Raw genomic sequence first — 18,125 nt, 5'->3', positions numbered from 1 at the left:
CAAGAAAATCATGCCTAATGTTAGCTCCATTTCTTTGTCTCTTTGTACTCTTTGGCTGTGCAGATCCCATAATATTTACCTGGCCACACAGAGTTAAGTGTCAGAAAAGGTGGGAAATAAAGTCCCTGTAAGACACTGAGAACCCTAAAATGCCTAAAGGAGCAAAGGACTCTCAGGCCTCCATGACAAGCACAGCAAGGAACATCTCTCCATCTTTAGGCCACGAGATCACAGTCCCTGGCAAATGGGAAAAGCCTGGCCCATTATACACTCCTAATTTTGTACGATCTTCACAGCAGGAGGAGGAAAAACAATTTTGTGCAACTGTTGAGCAATTCTCAAGAGTTCAAGATAGATGAAAGGCCAGTTTCTCAGTTGCCTGGAGATATTAAGACAGATTAGGGACAAAAGTAAGATGACTTCAATGGGTGGATGTAGACTGATGTTTTGAGGGAACAAAACTGCAAGGTAGAATTCCTTGTTTTCTATGGATGTACCCAACAAAAAAGAAAAACCTCTTGGAAAAACTCTGCAGTATAGGAAGAGATTATTTCAGTGGGCTGCATGAAGAACAGAACAGAAGCAAAGGAATTTGGGAAAGAAATCCTGCTGTCAATATAACCGCTACACAATCTCATTATCTCCCAGGGATGCAAGCAAGAACAGACATATAACAGATAGTTACCGTGGCCCACAATAAACTGGCTACAGTAAATAAGGAGCTAAAACTGCTTGGGTGCATGCTCTGCATTATGGAGTGTGGAAGTAAGGTTTTTCCCTACTTTCAGCAGTAGACACATGGGCGCTCCTAGTTCCAATGCAGCATTTACCATGAAGTGTTGCCTGCCATAAGCCACCTCACTTGTTACACTGTGCACACAGCTGGAAATGCAGACCTTGCTGTGGACTCTCGTATCATTGATTTGAGCAATAAAAAAGGCGCAGAAGTCTGTTGTACATGGACATCTGAATTTCCATCCTGAATCCTTCAGATCGTTTTCACCGTAGGCATTCCCTGTTTCCAAGGTGACAGGAGACAGAGCAGATATTTAATCAACCTGGTAAGTTTTAGACCACCCATTTACAAAAACTCGCCAGAAGAGTTTTGAAAGCTGAAAAGCAATGACCCTGTAAGGCTGCTGGGTTTGGTGTTGGGGTTTTTTGTTTTGTAAGACAATCGTTGGTAAGTATTACATCTGTCACTGGGAACACCGGTACTCCTTCTACTCGTATTGTGACCTTGCACTCCAATACTTGTGGTATCAACTGCGCCCAACCATCTATTTCTGCGGAGTCACTGACTAATCACCTCTTTTTTAGGATGTTTGCATCCAGGGCAGCAATGCCACTTCCTACTACGTGATAAAGACCATGAGGACTTTGCAGGACTGCCACCTGCTCCGTTGCCAAAATGACGGCATCTGCCAGAACATTCAGGTCTCCAGCCTGTGATGCTCCAGCAGGTTAGCTGATCTTCACTTAACTTCTATAGTACCAAATGGTTTTCCTTAAGCCAGAGACTTCCAGTTTTCCTTCCCTCTACTTCCAGTGAGAGAGGTGAGAGTTTCCACACAAGGTCTCCTTGGTAAGGAGTGCTGATAAGCTCGTACCTGTTCAGCAGCTATCACTCTATCAACAATCCACTGTCAAAAAAAATGGAGGAGGAATGTGCTTGACAATGTGAGAGACAAATTATGATCCGTGTCCTCCTTGCCCTACATTCACATAACATCCAAGGCTCACATGTGCCATTCACTTAAGTATCTAAAGGAAGGTGTAGTTGTGACCAGTTTCTCTGGATCAGACACCAGGTAGCTGTTAAATAATACTAAGAATGATTTCACCATGAGATGCTTGTACTGGATCTCACTCAAAACCTTTTTATATTGCATATATTACTGTTTTGCTGCAAATGTCGTCTCAAAGCAAAGTAAGAACTTTGATGAATATATGCATGAGATCATCCGGACGAGGAGACTGCATGTTTACAGAGGTGGGGAAACACTTGACAAAATAGATTATCTTTTTCAGTCTGTACTCCAAAATAAAGGTTTTCTTGGATGATGAATTCAGGAGTTCCCACAGTTTTGTTCATGGAGGGCAACCTAATGGGTGGGACATCAGGATAGGGGTTGCATGACCAAAAAAAAAAAAAAAAAAAAATCAGCAGGACAGTGTAGAACAGCCACAATTTGAAAATTTTCCTGAGGGTCACATACTTAGCAGCTTTCCAGATCAGTCTCTGGGAACCCCTGACTCAAATGTTGAATTCTTGTGAGGAATGTAATTGATCCTTGTGTGGAGTTTTCCTCCTCAAACACATATTTCTGAAGGTTTTCTTTTTTTGTGATTACTACTGGGCTCTGTGTTACACAAGCGGAAGAATGACAAGGCAAGAGCAGACATGCTAACCTTTCAGTTTATATGGTAGCTGTAAATGCTTGTATAAGCTCAAAACAAGTGGTAGTCTTACTGAGGAGGCCTCCAGCTCTAGAAGCAGCTCCTATTATATTTAGGTAGTGGTGTAAGGGAAAGGGCTCTTAATGCTTAAATCTTCAGTAGACTTTTAAAGTTTATTTTCATAGTGTAAAGGCTTGGGAAGGTAATGATAACTTGTAGTATTCTCTAGAATACCTCTGTCATTGTGGTCTTGTTGAGTTATTTGCATGATTTGGTTCTCCTGTACCACAAACATACACAAATAGGAAATATTTCTGCCTTGCATCACCTCTGGAAGTGAGAGATTGCCTACAGAGGGAAGAGGAACAGCTGTGGAGATAGACTGCTATTAAGGATATCAGACTCCATTTACACCCCTTCAAGTGCAAGTGACAATTGTAAACTGTACATAAGATTTGAGCACACAACTGTGCCAGTTAATAAATCACTCATGGAAAAAGTAAGATAAAGAAGCTTTTTGGTTTGCAGGTTCCTCTCCTGCACTTAAACTTTCTGTGCATATTTTCAAAGGCCTCTCATTCCCAGTTGCATACAGATTTACAAAATAAGAGATGTTAGCAACTTGTTCTCCAGTTTGCAGGGTTGGCAGCAAGGCTCACACAGCTGGTATCCCTGTGTCTGCTAGTCACAAGGCTGAAGCTTACTTAACTTTAGGCAAATTAATGGAGAACATCTACCTTTCTCCTTTGGTACAAGCAGGTGTGATGGAGAATTCCCTTCTGCCAAAAGAAACTACCTGCGGAACAAACTAGGAGTCTTTCTCAGCAAACTTTCTGACTTTAATTCAGATGTTATGAGGGGAAAAGCCACCAGTGAAATGGAGAAGCAAACAGATAAAAATCTCTGGAATGTCCTCTCTGCTCAGAGCTCAGGAAAACTCAGTTATGCAGGGAGAGCTGGCGTGAGCTCCACGCTCCCCCAAGACGAAAGGGATTCCTTGAGGGTGTGAGAGCTGCAGTCCCAAACAAAAAATTTCTTTTGTCTCTATTAGTCTGGCAGACCTGATAATGAACTTCTCAGCTTCTGGGCAGGGAAAGCACGTGTTGGGTCACACACTCCTGTCATGCTGGATCACGGGGTACTGCCTGTGGTTGGAGGACTGCGTGACAACAAGAAAAGTGCTCTGGCATGGTTGAAGCACCCTTGTGAAAGGTCTCCTGTCAGTAACAGGCATGACTGGCAGAGATCTGGCTTAACTGAAGTAAGCTCCATTTTGCTCCTCAACCCACAAGACAGGTGTGGCTGGTTGAGAAATCAAGGCTCAGGCTTCCCCAAGGACCTGCCCTGCCTCCTTATAGGGAGAAGAAAAGCCAGCTGCCTCTGTTGCAAACTGGGCACGGTCCAGGTTAAGCTGTGGGGTAACCTGAGGTCAAAGCCTCGTGTGATGGTCTGATGTTCACTGCATGCACCGTGCCAGGAATGGTCAGTGAGTCACACTGCTCTCAGGAAGGTGCCTGCTCCATGTGAAATAGAGAGACCCAGGAAACACCACTTGCTTTTAGCTGAAGATCAGACAGCGAGAACACAGCAAAGTCACACAGCTGCTGTAGAGACAAAGGGTATGCCAGGCAGCAGGTTTTCTATGAGACAACCAGCCAAGGAGGCTGCATCTGACCTGTGGTCTGTTTAAGAAATACAGCCTCACTGTCTTCCGTGTTTTATCTCATTCTGATCAAGGGTTAAGCGAGGCACTCAGCCTATTGTTCTTGCCACATGATAAGTTAACTAGCTGCATGTAAACAAAGCAATTAAGCTCCATAAGGAACTGTTTGCTATTCAAAGCTGAACTAAACATTGTTTAGCTGAACTAAACATTTTGTTTTGAGAATCCAAATATGGTCAATTACTGACAGTCAACTATGACCATGGGATTGTTTGCTGCACAGAAAGGGCCCCTGGAACATGCAGCACAAACTGGAAGATCACCTTTCCTCCTCTTTACCCTGACATTAACCATCTAAAGACCCAGCTGGGCTCACTGCTAGTTGCCTTCTGCTGAGTATCACCTTAGCATAACTAATTTATGATAATTTATGATAATTCTTACCATAGTTTATGATAAGAATAGAGAGAGAAATTTCTTATGCTGGCACAGGTGGTTCTAAACCCCTGCTCTTCAGCTGTAAAACTACCAGGCTCCATCAGCGCCCTTCCAGGAGAACACCTCTCAGTTGTTAACTCGTTAATGTATTTGGTAGTCAGACAATTCAGTAGGGAGCAGCACAGCACACAAATACAAAACTCATTATTTTCTTATTAGCTCTATTCCTGTTGCATGTAAAAGCCCTAATCAATATCAGACTGTCAACCTGCTGAACAGAATATGCACAGAGGAAGAAAGAATCCCATCCCAAATGTCTTCAAGACCAGAAGACTGGATACTTTAAACCCAATTCACACATCCAACTCAAAAAAGCCCAACTCTCCCACCGCTGATATATGCGCATGTTCAGCTTTGTAGGCTGAATTTATATATTCATAGAATGTAGTATTCTTGCATAGACAAGGTAAAAAAAGAACCATCAAAATAAAAACAGAAAAGAAACATTACTAAATCCATTCGGGGCTAATGAAAGCAAAAGTAAAAATGTGTTCTGTCATAGCACCCATTGTAATTCACTTCTGTACTTTAAATCTGCAGTTTGTTCCTCTGCAAAGATTTAACAGATATCCCCAATTACAGACCTGCACTGCAGCTCTTTGCTGTGTTTGTCACTGTGGGACAGAAGCACCTGAGCTGAAGCAGGCATACAGCTGAGGGAGGAAAACCAGGAGCTGCTTGGAAGAGGACATAGTGGGGTGTGTGCTGAGCCCTGAGTCAGAGAGGTCCCAGCACACCAAGGGCAAGGACACAGCCTGGAAGGTGATGGCAGCTTTCAGTTCACAAAGTTCCCATTGGAAATCTGGGAGTTAAAACCCCAGTCATGGTGGATCTTCTCATATCCATTAGTCACGCTCTCCCAACCAACTCAGTTATGTGGTATCTCTGCTTACACTGCCTTAGAAACATCCCAGGCTCCTGATGAAGTTACTAGATAAATTGTGAGTTTTGAAATACAGATAGACAAAGGTTAAGAAAACAAACTGTCTTACTATTTATTGTAGTGCTGCAACACACACGTCTCCATCTCTGATGAAGGGTGAAAAACACCATTTTGTGCAACAGACTGGCAAGGACAACTGTTTGGGAGGCTGAAATGGTATGGTGCTGTTATTCAACTGAAATACAGCTGTGGGAGACCAGGACAGGCTGTGCAGATGGTCTTTCCAGGATATTAAGAGAAGAAGCACAATTTACACACAGACACACACACACAAAAAAAAAAAAAAAAAAAAAAAAAAAAAAAAAAAAAAAAAAAAAAATCTCGAAACACTCTAATTCTCTAACTTGGTTCATTTTATAAATTCTGGGTGCCAAAATGGGAGGGGAGACCAGGACAAAAAAGATTAAAACAGCCTTAAATTTCTTCCTGAGATTCACCCACCCTCATCAATATTAGTGGCCGTCAGGTTTTTACAACTTACCTTCTCTATTCCTTGCAAATACTTACACGCACACTTTCAAAGCTGCCCACGTACAATGGAGGACCTCTGAGTATCCTACTAGGAGGCAACAGTGCCAGGAACACACAGAAACACATTCAACTGTTTCTGAATCAAAAGTCCACATCAAGTGCTGCTTTTCTGTCCCTAAGGTTTCTACTTTTTTGACTATTCAAGGGAATCCTTCATTCGGCAGAGACAAAAAGGTCTAAAGCCCCTTTTTTAGGATGTATCTTAGGCTGGGATAAGTTGGGAAGGGATGCAGGCCTAGGCTAGGGCTTGTTTGGAGGCACACAGGGACCTGGAGAGTTTGGGACTCATCCTATGTGAAGATCAAGCTAACCCAGAAGAGACAGAAAGCTGTGAAGGGCTGGACTCCAAAGCCAGGGGTGAGGGGGAACATGGGACACGGGACAGACTGTAGGACAGTAGTTGGTTCCTAGTCTCAGTGAAATTGGTGTCTATGGAATTTCCAGTTCTTCTTGCAGCCAACACAGGAACAATACATGAGGTCTGCAGCTTTCTTTTAACAGTGTGACTGCAGTATAGGAATTCTGATTGTGAAGGATTTGAGCTTGGGAAGAAAAAGGAAAGCTGCTTCCAGACCCATGCAGTGACTGAACATGCCAAAGCTCAAGCTTTCATCAAATGGGCACAACGACTTTCAGCAGGCTCTGCTTGTCCTTTGGACAGTTCAGCATCCATCCTTTCCAATAAAACATTTCAGAGGAAGCTATTTTAGGAGTGCAGGTCAGGATGCACTCTTCAAAATCTACAGTGTAGTACAAGCATTAGGTTTACCCTTAGTCCTTCCTTAAACATGGTATTTCTCTGCCTCCTCTAACCTCTGCACCCTCTTTTATTATTTTATTCTTGGCTCCATTAACCACATGCTCTGCTCTTTTCTGTTCTGGCTTCATTCCCTCTGGTTTTCCTCCTCTTCACTGAAACAGCCTTTCCTTCTCCATGCTATTTCACCACTAACACAACAAAAATCCTAACACTCATCTGATTTCACATGTGTAGCACAGTTGCCTTTACTTTCGCATTCCCCACATTTTTCCTTCCATTGATACTGTTCACAAGCCCTCTGGGACAAGGCCTGTTCAAATTGGAACTGTGCTTAGCAAAGCAGCACCCACAAGATCTTGACTGGCCCCTCAGTATGTCCTGGACAAAGGCACTTAACAACACTGGTTGGTTAACTTGCTTCTTACACAGCCACCACCCTATTCCACCTTAGGATTTTAAGTTTAGGTCACCACATTAATATTGTGTCATCCCTCAGCACAGTACCTGATGCAATTTTCTTCAATGTCACTTTGCCAACAACTTTTAAGGTGGTTGAAGAATTCTACCTCAGAACCCAGGCAACAAAAAAACCTGCTGTATCAGGGAAAACTCTGCCAAGGTACAGAGCAAAAGGCCTCTAACTTCCATCCCTAAGAAATTTAAGGCAGAGTGCCTATGAGCCCTTGCCTCTGCAGGTCAGAGGGCTTGGGAAGCACTTGTATCCCATGGTGTCAAGCATGGCAGTAAAACCGAGAAAGATCGTTTAAACAAGGTACGACCTGGGCATCCTGTTTCTCATGGCACCATCCTCAAAATATACAACTGCTACCAAACATTACACTGTAAATTTCCCACTGAACCCAAAATGCACTTGACAAATATAAAAAAGAAAAAAAAAAAGAAAAAAAAAGAAAAAAGAATAAAAATATTTATATCTTAAGACATGCTGACTGGGTAAACAAGATTGTAGCTGGGTTTCTGTTATGTCCTGCTTCCCCATGTGCAGGCTGAAGCAGACATAAATGTTTACAGCAGTCACTGCTGTGATGCACTCATGGCCCACGGGCTGCCTTTCCCACCCCTCTGCCTGGCAGGAGCAGAGCAAGGCCTGAACACGAGGATGGGTGCCTGCTTGTGCTTAGAACGTGATGACCCATGAGCACTCTGCAGATGCAGAGCTTCTCAACCAGCTGAAATAGATCATTCCTACACGATATGCAAACACCATGCATGGCTACAGGTACAACTTTTAACTTTTCTTCAGGTCTTGAGTGCCAGATGGACCCTGTTTGTAGCTACAGAATAATGCCTTTCTCTATCCTCCCTAAGTTATGATTCGTCATAACTTATTTTGTGGGGCCAATTTATTCTCTCAGATAATTATCTAAAATTTAAATGAAAAAAAATCATGACCAAAAATGGTCCTCTCCAGCTCTCACTGCAAGCATTTCAAAGTCAATCTGTCCATTCCATTGTCGCCAGCCACCTTCCCCTTTACAATGCCTGTGTGCTAGAATTCATTGTGTCATTAATGTGACAAATCTAATCATCCATTACATTAATACTCATTTCATAATGTTGCATTTGGCCAAAACTATCATTCATACATAGAAGCATGTACCTTTTATAACTCAACACCTTTGGAATATCTTTGTTTTTCAGTGTACTTTTTATGCTGAAGCTTTATAACAAAAGATCTCTAAACCTACATACATCCTCTTTACCTGTATCTGTAATGATAGTCTTCAAAACTCTTCAAAAGGACAACTGAAAAATCTGTAACCTGTAGAGAGCTTGCAACTTTTCAATCCCATGCAGAAAGTAACTTCTATGCTTTAATGCTGGTAAGCAAACACAGGAAATAACCATCCAAAGAAAGATACCTGAGGGACTTTTTTTTCAGTTAGCACCTTAAAGAGTACAGTGTTCTAACGTAAGGAGAATTCAAATAGTTAAGAATCATTTTATGACAGAAGTTGAGTACAAGAGCTCAATTTCAGGTAAGCACCTGAATTCATGACTTATCCTTAACTGAAGGTCTGATACATTCAGTCAGCAGGTCTGATTTTAATGACATCTTTGTATTTCCAGCCCAAATATATACTGATATATCACTCTACAGACCCTTTCCAAAGCTTCTAACATCTGAAGTGCTTCTGAAATAAGGATTTGCCACTCTACTCAGAGCACCTCAGATGCACGTATTCTGCAAATTTCTTCTTACAAACCACACCATGAATAGGAGACAACTTGTAATCTACTGAATTGTCAGTAAGAGAACCAATAAAAACCAGTTGCTACTGTCTACCCAGTTGTTCTAGTTAATTCTTGGGTTTTATCATCACTGTGTCTTCTCCCCTTCCTCAGTGCCTGAGAGAACCAACACATAGAGTGTTTGCCTGTTTAGGCATGCAAACACAGCAATGGCAGGGGATATGCTTGAAAAATGTCTGGACTATTATAGAGAGGAAAAACTGATTCTTTTCCCCTTGAGTAGTCACAGCCATTATTTGTAACAGGAATATGTAAAAAACATTAAAGTAGATGTATGAACTCTTACTTGATGATATGCTGTAGTCCATTACATCTGAGGAAGTGTTGTTACAGGGAATACTAGTGAGAGCATTTTGATATGGGCCACAGGACTGGCTAACACCAGTTTCATTGCTCAATGTGGCATATTTTTCCTATTATGTAATGCTTATTGGAGGTATTATAATGATACATAGCTGAAAGCCATCAGTAAAGGCTTTCATAAGGGACCATGCAGAGAAAACTGATACAATGATAAAGAGACAGCACTTGATTGTTTTTCCTTACATTCTTTTGTACCTTTTGGTGGCTGCTAAATGAGTATGTTCTGATCAGATCTCTTAACCTCACCTGCCACCTTTATGATACCATTTGTCAGACCAAATTTAGAAAACAGCTGCTGGGAGAAGGCTGCTGTCTCATCACTTGTGGAAGGAAGGTCACTAAATAAGGAGGCAGCAGGGGGGAGGTCTCTGTCAGGTCACTTCACATCATTACAAGCTGTACAAGTTCCATCTTTCCCAGGATGATTTCTTTCAGCACATGCAGATTCCAAAATGGTTAGAAAACAGACTAACTATCTGGGGCAATTATGGGGAAACCTCTCAAAATATGAAACCATATTAGGTGGCCTTTTATTGACTATGCCTAATTTAAAGTTTATATGTCATCAGGGCAGACTTGCAGAAATCCTCATGCATGCAGCGTAATCAAGCTTTTATTAAAACTAGACAGACATTTTCACCACCAAAGCCAGGATTTCATTAGGAACCTTTCTCTTGTTACTCTGTTGAACTTTCTACATTTTCAGAACCCTATCAAAATTACCTCTTAAAGATTTAAGACTGATACCTTCCAGGGTGCTATTTATCACTAAGAAAAAGTACACTGATTTGGATAGTTTAGGGTATTCAGATCTCATGTCTTTTATTTTGAGAAACTTCAACTGTGCTGGTGAGAAGCAGATGAAAAAGAACTGCTTCCAGTCTCAATCTCAGGTATTAAACAATTATTTAATTATTAAAAGGAGTAAAGTGCAAAGCAAATGAAAGTTCAGACAGTAAACAGTTTCATGTCTCAAAATCATTCTGTCACTGACAGACCACAGAGGTCTTAGAATCCACACCAAGTGGAATTTAATACAACAAACAGGATGGATTTATTATTAAAAATTAATGTGAAATTAAATGACTGAGCACTACTTCAAAGCAGCTAGCTATACAGTTACTCCACCAGTTTATTCATAATCCCATTTCTTGATCAAATACTCTAAATTCAATACAATATAATTATGAAATGCTGAATTGCATGTAGAAGTCTGCCTATCGACTCTTTAAAATACCACAGTGAAGAGATGCTTATTCTAACCTCACTGTGTAAAATATAATTTTGGAACCCCCCTTTAATTCCAGGGGATGGCACCACAATTGGTCTAAAAATGTGTATTTTAAAATCTAATACCTCATATTTTGGGGGAAAAAATACTTGCACATCTTGCAAAGGGAGAGTGAAAGGCATCTCAAGTATGTTTGTCCTTAAAAACAAGTTTGTAACATAATGGGGAAAAAAAATCCACCGGTTGCTTAAACCAAAGAAAACATTCAATTAGAAGTGCCAGTCCATTTTGGCACCTGGTCACTCTTGACAGTGCAGATGCAGACAGAGTGTGCAAGGTGTAGGATGAAAACGTAAGGAGTTGCACACTGTCCCATACAGTGGAAAAGGGATAAGACATAGAAGCACAACTATTTGCTGATAATAAGCCCATGAACTCATTGGTTCCAGATGATTCCTCCCCTTCATTTGTTTCTTCACTGCCTTCTGGGCCACTAGAAAGGCAAGTTCCTTCAAGCAGAGATCTCAGTAAGGTCATGCCAAACATCAAAGGCACCAACAAACATGACACACAAACAAATATGTGAAGGACATAAAAGAAGGCGAGTCTGGAGCAGCTGTCAGAATAAAGGAAGCAAGACTGAGGCTGGGCAGACAATAAGAGATCAAAGAAAGAAATGCCAGCAGATTAGCATCAAGCTGAGCAGTGAAAGCTAAAAAGGAAAATTTGTTATTGCTCTCCCCTGGAACAGAAAAGCAGTCAAGCTAAGAGGAAGAACTTGGTGAAAGAACACAACTGTCACTATAATATTAGCCTTGCCAAACCTTAAAGTCCTTTAAAACAGGCAAAATCAGTGTTTAAGACAACAAATGAACAGGAAGCACACGCTATTTATCTGGCAGCCAATACTGAGGAAGCATGCAGGACGAAATGATAGAATTTTGTCCTCGTATGAATGCAATCAGCGAAGTTGGAAAGGAGGAAAAAGCTGAAGACATTGAAAGTGTAAGGGAGGAGAATGTAGAGCTCCCATTGCATGTAGGCAACTAACACAGATCCAAAGACATGCCTAGACACACTGCAATAGCTCTGTGAGGGTCAGGTATGGGAGCAGCCCAGCTGTGACTGCAGAACACAGAGCAGCTCATCAGCTCATATACCAACCTTGTTAGTAATCCACCTGGTAAGAGCGACTCTCTCAAAGTAGCAAAAATGTGGTGTAAGAGTATGGGGAACTTCATGCTGTGGCAGGGTAAATGAGACACTCCATTCCTATGTGCTGCTTTTTTGAAAGGAAAAGCAGCTTCCAGTTAGGAAGAATTTGAAAACTACATCTCTTGGATTCAGTCCTTGAAGTTTGACAACAGCAGTTTTGGCTGCAAAGGATTCTGGAGTTGCTGAAAACAAGGACTACAGCAACTCTGCACTACGAAATCATTCACTGATTTTCTCATTTGTCAGTCAGAAACTAGAACTCAGGCCTCCAACGTAAAATCCTTGTCATAGTTACTGCAACCCCTATTTTTTTTTCTAGGGTAAAAATGATATCCACCCAATATAATAAAACAGAATCATGATTTGAAGTCAAATTAGTACCATAACAAATCCTGTATCAAAGATCTTGAGTCCTGAAGTCATCTTGTCTTTCTGTTCACTCAGTTCTCCAAGCAACTACATGATGCCTAACACTGTGGGTTTGGGGACATGGAAAGCCACTCACTGGAGCCTGTCTAGCTTCAGTTCAAGTACAAGACCAAATCTTTACATAACAGTAACTACTTCAACAAATTCAGGATGGATATCAACTCCAACAAGGCCATGAAATAGCCATATTTATATGAAAGCCCTGATTAATGTCTTACCATGTCCAAGTGCTTTAATGAAGTCAGGAATTGAGTATGTGGACCTTCACATCTGGGCAAATGATGACTGTGTATAAAACGGAGTTTGCATCCCATCTGCCCTACAAACTAAAACAATGTGGTCAGCCAGTACTGATTTTTGCTGTGCTTGTAGTTTAGGTAAATCCAATCTACCTCAAGACTGTGAAAAGACCAAATTCAGTTGAAGATTTTAAGAGAAAAGAGTATTAGGTGTAGACAAGAGAACTAAAGATCCCCACACGACAGAGAAAAAATTTGTGCCATGGAAGCCTGGAGAGAATTGATCAGTCAGGCTGCCTGTGGCTTTTGGGCATGACCAACATTTTGAGAGAACATTGCACCCATGCTCTAAGCTATTACACAGACATTCTCAGAGCTATTGGAAGACAAAACTGATGGAAGGGTGAATCATGACTCTGTATGGGCACTGTCACAGAGCTGGTAGAAGGCTGAACCATGACCTCAATTTCACCCCCAACTCCCGTCCAACCTATCCACCTTAACAAAAAGGCAAAAACGTATATTAGAAGTTCGAGCAGTACTTCAATAGATGCTCAGACCATGGTCTGAGATACATCTGTTCTGTGAAGAAGAAAGGAAGGGAATAAAATAAACAGCCTGAGGGCACACTCCAATATTTCTTCTGTGACTTTTGTACATGAAGTCCTGAAACTGTCCATTGTCTCAGGACTCCAGGCAGTTTCCATCATCTAAAAAGGAAAAAAAATCAGCAGTCCACAAAGATAATTACTTGGGCCTGTAGGTATTTGTGTTTTAACATATTATTAAAATGTTGAACCAAAGTGATTTTAAAAAGTGCTGTGAATACTGTGGTGAATAGGCAAATATAAAATATATTGGTGAGTCTTATTTCCCAATGTAGAAGCTTGGTCTGCATAGAAATTCAGTCTCCAACCTGAATATTTTAAAGATCTATTCAATTATGTGAGGCAGACATACCTTTCTGTTATGGGGCCTGAAAAAGTGTCAGTCAACTTTTGTGCTGTTCTACCTTGTGACAACTACACAGTGTAGAATGTTAGAGATGAGGCAACCAAGGTCAGGAGCAGTCCTTGTAGTTTAACTCTATTTTAGACTGAAAGAATATTTATTTTCAGCTCCTACATGGGCATTCATAGAAGTTTTTATAGGGATCAAAATGTCCCATTAGCATTCCCCTGAGCTGCTATAATACAATTCAAGCATAAAGTCTTTAAAATTTGGTGTCAAGAAGTAGACTTTTTGTAATTTTAATTGTTTCCTAATTAGAGAAGAGACTATAGGGCATGTGTGGTTTATAATATTACATAACAAAAATAGCATTCATTTTAACAATTGTCTAAATACAGATTTAAACAATTAGCCAAAATACTGCCTCAAATATTATCATGTCCAATTAAAAAAAAAAGCTTTCAAAAGCACTCAAATGCAGTTATAGTAGGAAAGCCATAAAATCCTATTTTAGTGATGTAACAAGTCTAATCTGAACAAGGTAGATGAAACATCAATCCTAGAATGTCTTTATTCTGTGGGTTTATATAAAAATAGATGAGACCAAACCTGCACCTAAATTCGACAAAATAATTTTTTTAGAGAAAAACAAGGGCTGAATTCACAGAAGATGATATGGACAGGTCAACTGATTTTGTCTCAATATATTGCTCAAATCAACAAATTCAGCTTTTCAGAACCCTGTCCACCAAACACCCTGCTCTCTTTGTCCCTCCCAATTTTTGCCAAACACTGATGTTTGAGGGCAGGAAAGGGCGAGCGAGATAAAGATCCTCGAGAAGGGCGGTTCCAACCACATGCCATTCTGTTTTCTACTACTACATAACAGACTTCCATTTTTTAAATTTTATTTAATGTATCACATATTATTTGATGCATATATATGTACCATATGCATTATTAGTAAGCATTATATCCCCACATACATTTTCCCAGCTTGCCTCGAAATCTCTCAACATACATTTCCTTTCTGTGCTTCCGTGCCCAGTTCCACCGAGCTGTGTATTGGAAGCTGGAAATTTTCTTTCTCTCATGCTCAAAGACTCCTGTGTTTCTTCTCTGTGCTCCTGCACCTTTACCAATTTTTCCTTAACAATAAAAAAATTACCATAGACTTTTCTCCTCTTTTTCTACTCACATAGTAAAGAGGTTCCATCATCTACTATGTGCCAAAACAAATGACACAAAATTAAAGGACTAGGTATTCTGCTTCTGGCATAAATGACAGCCCAACTATTGTGACCTCTGCTTCTTCTCTAAAAGGAAGTTTAGGAGACCTTAGTTAGTTTTTAGGTTTTAGGTTTTTGTTTTGTTTTGTTTTTTTCAAAGTGAGATAGAGAAAAATCTATAGTCCTGTAGTCCACCAGCAGTGTCAGGGTAGTCAGCTTGCTCCCAGGGGGTGAGAAGAACCATAGCACAAGCAACAGCTACCAGTGACAACTCATCACCAAGCAATGAAAGTACAAATAAAAGTAAAGACTGGCAAAGTTTAGAGTTTGGAACAGTAAGAAAAGCAAAGCAGGAGACATAAATATGGGACAGAGGACTCCAGCTGAAGGGAGACAGAGACAAGTGACAATACAAAGATATATAGTCCATGGGAGATCACCAACTCTGGGATTAAATCCCACAAAAGCTTCCAGAATGCATTCAAGTTTGTTCTGAAAACCTGATGGGCATATGGGAATTATGAATATGAATAAGTATCTTATTGAAGCAGCTGCTTATTTGATTAAAAGATCGGGAAATATAGGAATCAAATGCCTGCCAACAGAAATGGCATGCTTCTCCAGCCCAAAGAACATTGTGACCTTAAAAAACCCACTTTGGGTTGAAGTGACTGATGTTGTTCTAAATATCTGAAGAGAGGAAAAAAAATAGGAGGACAGGGCTGTTGCAGCAGTTTGGCTCGGAAAGCAAAGCAGAGCAGTGACGGTTTTGTTCTAGTTTTAGATGTGCAGTACACAGAATCGGCTGAAAAGAGCCAGGCAATGATGCCTGTTGCATTCTGGAGATTAGGATCAGGCAAAGGCTTTATGCTGGCTGCCAGCATTTGAATAGTTTTGAGACATTTCAGAAGACAACGTGATTCCAGAAGACCTTTTTTGTTTTTAAACTAGTGGGTGCTTTTAATAGATGCTGAATACAGTCAGGCCTTGTTTGAGAAAAGCACTGCTTATCTCAAAATAAGCAGGATCCAGACAAAATGCTTCATCGGTTCACCGCTTCCTAACGAGATCTTTACTTAGGAGCTCTACCCATTGTGTTGAATAAATGCAACTTGAAAGTGAAGGCAGAACAACCTGACTGGTAGCAAAAGGTGTTAGCTAAACAGCCAGGACACGGGTGAGATTAGATGGACAGTCACTCCAGGACAAGAGCAGTGCCTAAAAGGCTTGTTCCTGGATTTCAAGCTGTGAATATCATTTGCCCTCAGCGACTGCAGCTTTGAGCAAAAGTGATGAGGGAATTACTGTTTGTTCTCATTTACTTAAGCAGGCTCCTCACCAGTACAAGAGAACAATCACAAGCACTAAGGGAAATGTGCCCATGTTTTGGCCAACAGGGCACGAGATTAACAAGAGATGATAATTGGTGCAATTAAAAAAAACCTGCACAACTCCTCCATTCTTTCAGTGACCAGTAACAACTGGATGGCTACTAGATTCCAACCTGAATCAAACCAAAGCATCTGGAAGACTGGTATGGGACACAACACTTACTCCACTTTTGACACATAGTAGTCAACAGCTATAGAAATCCTTCCCCCCCCCCCCCTCTTTTTTTGTTTCAAAAATTGGAAATAGTGACTCACTAGCTCTGCATCCTACAAATCCTACCCCCTGCAAGGAAGTTTAATCATTCACAGCCAGTCCCATCACACTGCTGTCAGTTGAAAAAGCTTTAGTTTTTAAAGGAAACTTGTGATTTTCAGAGTATTTTTCTCCTCATACTGAAGGAAGCTGTTTAAATCTCTCTACTTTATTACAAGCTCCAATATACCAAGCAGTCTGAAGACAGGGAAATGGATTAGATAAATAGAAATATTTTTGTTATGACCTAATTTAAGGATCTTAAAAATAATACAATAACTTCCAAAACTGAAAGGCATCAAAAGGCTTAAAAATATTGCAGAGACATGAGAGTGCAAGATATCTGGCAAGTATTGATAGAGTAGAGTTTATGATTGATAGAGTTTAACTTGAATGAGAAACAGGAGGCATTCAGAGACACATGGTTACCATTCACAGAAATTTATTACCAGGGCATTTCTGTTACTGTAATACTCTTTATACCAGGAGCCATATGCAATGGCTCAGCCTTTTATGTGCAATGTCCATTTATGTCATATTGGTGAAAATTAAAGAAAGGTTTGAATTTGGAATTTGCTGGCTGCCAGTACAATGTAAAAGATCAAGGTAGTACAGCTTCTGCTCTTTGTAAAAGAAATCAACAGCCCTAGGAGAAAGCAATCTTGCAGCTTTTACAAGCTTCACAGTAAGCAACAAAGGAAACGGCTATGACACAAAATGATACTTGCCCCATAATGCATGCAATTAATATCAGTCTAGTACACTTAAAATTACACCTTTAATAAAACTGCCTCATGTTTCTATCAAACTAATGAATGCACTGCTTCCTTGATTATCTTAAAAATTCATTTGTGCATTTGCACTAGCACTGAAACTTCATTAGCATTACTGCTTGTTCTACAGGATACCTTTACTAAACCATGTTCTACCACAAAGCAGACGCATGTTGCCATCTACTGCAATTCCCTCATTAATTAATTTTACAGTTTTTATTATCTTCCATATTACATTCCTCCTTACAGAAGCACTTAAGACATCACAGCAGCCTGAGTAATAAAGCTCCAAATAGTAAATAGTAACAATTTCTCCCTATGAAGCAGCAAGTGTCTAGGACCTAAATATGGTGAAGCAATTTGTAAACTGGAGAAATAATGAGTTGTAAAAAAAATTATCCCAAATCTTATCACAAACTGTTTTTCCAGTGGGTGTCTGCCTCCACCTGTACACCAAATCCACATCATTAAGATACGATGGGAAGAACTCCTCAGCCACACACTGTTCACTTTGGAGTTCTTTGATTCTCATGTACAATGCCTGACCTCCTCAAATTGCTCCTTGGTTTGTTGGGTTTATGGCTCCTCTTAAAGTAGTTTACTTTAAGAGAAGAAAAATACTATGCCTAAGTCCACAGGAAGCACCACTGCCCCAACTCTAACCCGCATCTGTTTTACCTCTTACTACTCCTTTAAGTTTCCCTGCATGTGTCTGTATCTTAGTGTCATGTCCTGTACTCCTTGGCATCTCTCTGAGCTAATCTGCACAGCCCAATACTGCACTGTAAACCCCCAAATTTATGCTTAGCTGGCTGCTGAGACAAACGTGTTCCCTTTTTCTATGATCAAACAACATGCCAGTGTGGTTCTTCAGAGTAAAGCAGGGACAGAGGAGTTGCAACCAAGCAGAGCTCCACAGGATGCCTGGCACAGTGGACAGCACCCAGCCCAACCTGACATAGTGACAAGAAAACTACAAGTT

At 40.6% G+C, this 18,125-nt stretch overlaps 2 protein-coding genes across 6 annotated transcripts in view; one reads left to right on the top strand and one right to left on the bottom strand.

Annotated features, from left to right (window-relative positions):
• Nucleotides 1-18,125, bottom strand: part of CMSS1 (cms1 ribosomal small subunit homolog) — a 225,558-nt gene that overhangs the window by 73,773 nt on the left and 133,660 nt on the right. The window lies entirely within an intron of this gene.
• FILIP1L (filamin A interacting protein 1 like) overlaps nt 1-18,125 on the top strand; it is a 189,419-nt gene that overhangs the window by 40,292 nt on the left and 131,002 nt on the right. For all 4 annotated transcript variants that reach the window (XM_032098414.1, XM_032098413.1, XM_032098412.1 and 1 more), the window contains exon 2: nt 1,321-1,463. The gene's annotated coding sequence lies outside the window, so the exon portion shown is untranslated. The remainder of the gene's footprint in view (nt 1-1,320; nt 1,464-18,125) is intronic.

The sequence above is a fragment of the Corvus moneduloides genome, chromosome 2, assembly GCF_009650955.1.
Source record: "Corvus moneduloides isolate bCorMon1 chromosome 2, bCorMon1.pri, whole genome shotgun sequence".
Taxonomy (NCBI): Eukaryota; Metazoa; Chordata; class Aves; order Passeriformes; family Corvidae; genus Corvus; species Corvus moneduloides.
Note: the sequence above shows the minus strand (reverse complement) of the source record. Positions and strands in the feature narration are given on the sequence as shown.